The sequence below is a fragment of the Salvelinus namaycush genome, chromosome 15, assembly GCF_016432855.1.
Source record: "Salvelinus namaycush isolate Seneca chromosome 15, SaNama_1.0, whole genome shotgun sequence".
In the NCBI taxonomy this organism is placed as follows: domain Eukaryota; kingdom Metazoa; phylum Chordata; class Actinopteri; order Salmoniformes; family Salmonidae; genus Salvelinus; species Salvelinus namaycush.
The window spans coordinates 17,251,510-17,253,345 of NC_052321.1; the positions used below are offsets into that span (position 1 = coordinate 17,251,510).

General features: G+C 44.9%; 1 non-coding gene across 1 annotated transcript; it reads left to right on the top strand.

Annotated features, from left to right (window-relative positions):
- Window positions 1-833: 833 nt before the first annotated feature.
- On the top strand, window positions 834-886 carry LOC120060553. Its single transcript, XR_005478245.1, has one exon. It is a non-coding gene; the product is annotated as a U7 small nuclear RNA (small nuclear RNA).
- The last annotated feature ends 950 nt before the right edge of the window (window positions 887-1,836 follow it).

Sequence of the window (1,836 nt, forward strand, 5' to 3'; positions counted from 1 at the left end):
TTCATGGTCGAATTGATGAAAAGAAACCACTAATAAAGGACGCAAATAATAAGAAGAGACTTGCTTGGGCCAAGAAACACGAGCAATGGACATTAGACCGGTGGAAATCTGCCCTTTGGTCTGATGAGTCCAAATTTGAGATTTTTGGTTCCAACCGCTGTGTTTTGTGAGACACAGAGTAGGTGAACGGATGATCTCTGATGTTGGTTCGCACCGTGAAGCATGGAGGAGGAGGTGTGATGGTGTGGGTGTGCTTTGCTGGTCAGTGATTTATTTAGAATTCAAGGCACACTTAACCAGCCTGGATACCACAGCATTCTGCAGCGATACGCCATCCCATCTGGTTTGCGCTTAGTGGGATTACAATTTGGTTTTCAACAGGACAATGACCCAACACACCTCCAGGCTATTTGACCAAGAAGGAGAGTGATGGAGTGCTGCATCAGATGACCTGGCCTCCGCACTCATCAGACTTCAACCCAATTGAGATGGTTTGGGATGAGTTGGACCGCAGAGGTAAAGCAGCCAACAAGTGCTCAACATATGTGGGCACCCCTGCAAGACTGTTGGAAAAGCATTCCAGGTGAAGCTGGATGAGAGAAAGCCAAGAGTGTGGAAAGCTGTCGTCAAGGCAAAGGGTGGCTACTTTGAAGAATCTCAAATATAAAATGTATTTTGATAGGTCTAACACTTTTTTCGTTACTATATGATTCCACATGTGCTATTTTATAGTTTTGATGTCTTTACTATTATTATACAATGTAGAAAATAGTAAAAATAAAGAAAACTCTTGAATGAGTAAGTGTGTGCAAACGTTTGACTGTTACTGCAGAAAATGTGCTATTTTAGTATTTATCTAGCAGGTTTCCTCAAGGAGAAAGCCTCCACTTCTATGTTTGTCACGCCCTGATCTGTTTCACCTGTACTTGTGCTTGTCTCCATCCCCCTCCAGGTGTTGGCCATCTTTCCATTATCCCCTGTGTATTTATACCTGTATTCTCTGTCTGTTTGTTGCCAGTTCGTCTTGTTCGTTCAAGCTAACCAGCGTTTTTCCTGTCAGCTCCTATCGTTTCCCAGCCTTTCTTTCCTCGTCCTCCTGGTCCTGACCATGTACCCGCCCGCCTGACCTCTCTGCCTGACCCTGAGCCTGCTTGCCGTCCTGTACCTTTGCCCCACCTCTGGATAACTGAACTCTGCCCGTCCCTGACCCTGAGTCCACCTGCCGCCCTGTTCCTTTGCCTTACCCTGGTTCTTCGACCCCTGCCTGCCTTGACATGTCTTACCTGTCCCTGTTGCTACAATAAACATTGTTACTTCGACAGTCTGCAACTGGGTCTTACCTTGATTCCTGATAATGTTAAAGATTTTTTTTAAAACACTGTAGTAAACACTACAATACTGTCCGCCACAACACTACAGTAAATGCTACAGTATACTACAATCTGCAAAAACACTAGAGTAAATGCTACGGTATACTACAATCTGCAAAAATACTACAGTAAATGCTACAGAGTCAATGTGCGGGGGCATCCGGTTAGTCGAGGTAGTTGAGGTAATATGTACATGTAGGTAGAGTTAGTGACTATGCATAGATAATAAACAGAGTAGCAGCAGTGTAAAAGAGTAAAAGAGAGGGGGCAATGCAAGTAGTCTGGGAAGCCATTTGATTAGCTGTTCAGGAGTCTTATGGCTTAGGGGTAGAAGCTGTTTAGAAGCCTCTTGGACCTAGACTTGGTGCTCCGATACCACTTGCCGTGCGGTAGCAGAGAGAACAGTCTATGACAAGGGTGGCTGGAATCTGTGACATTTTTTAGGGCCTTCCTCTGACTCCACCTG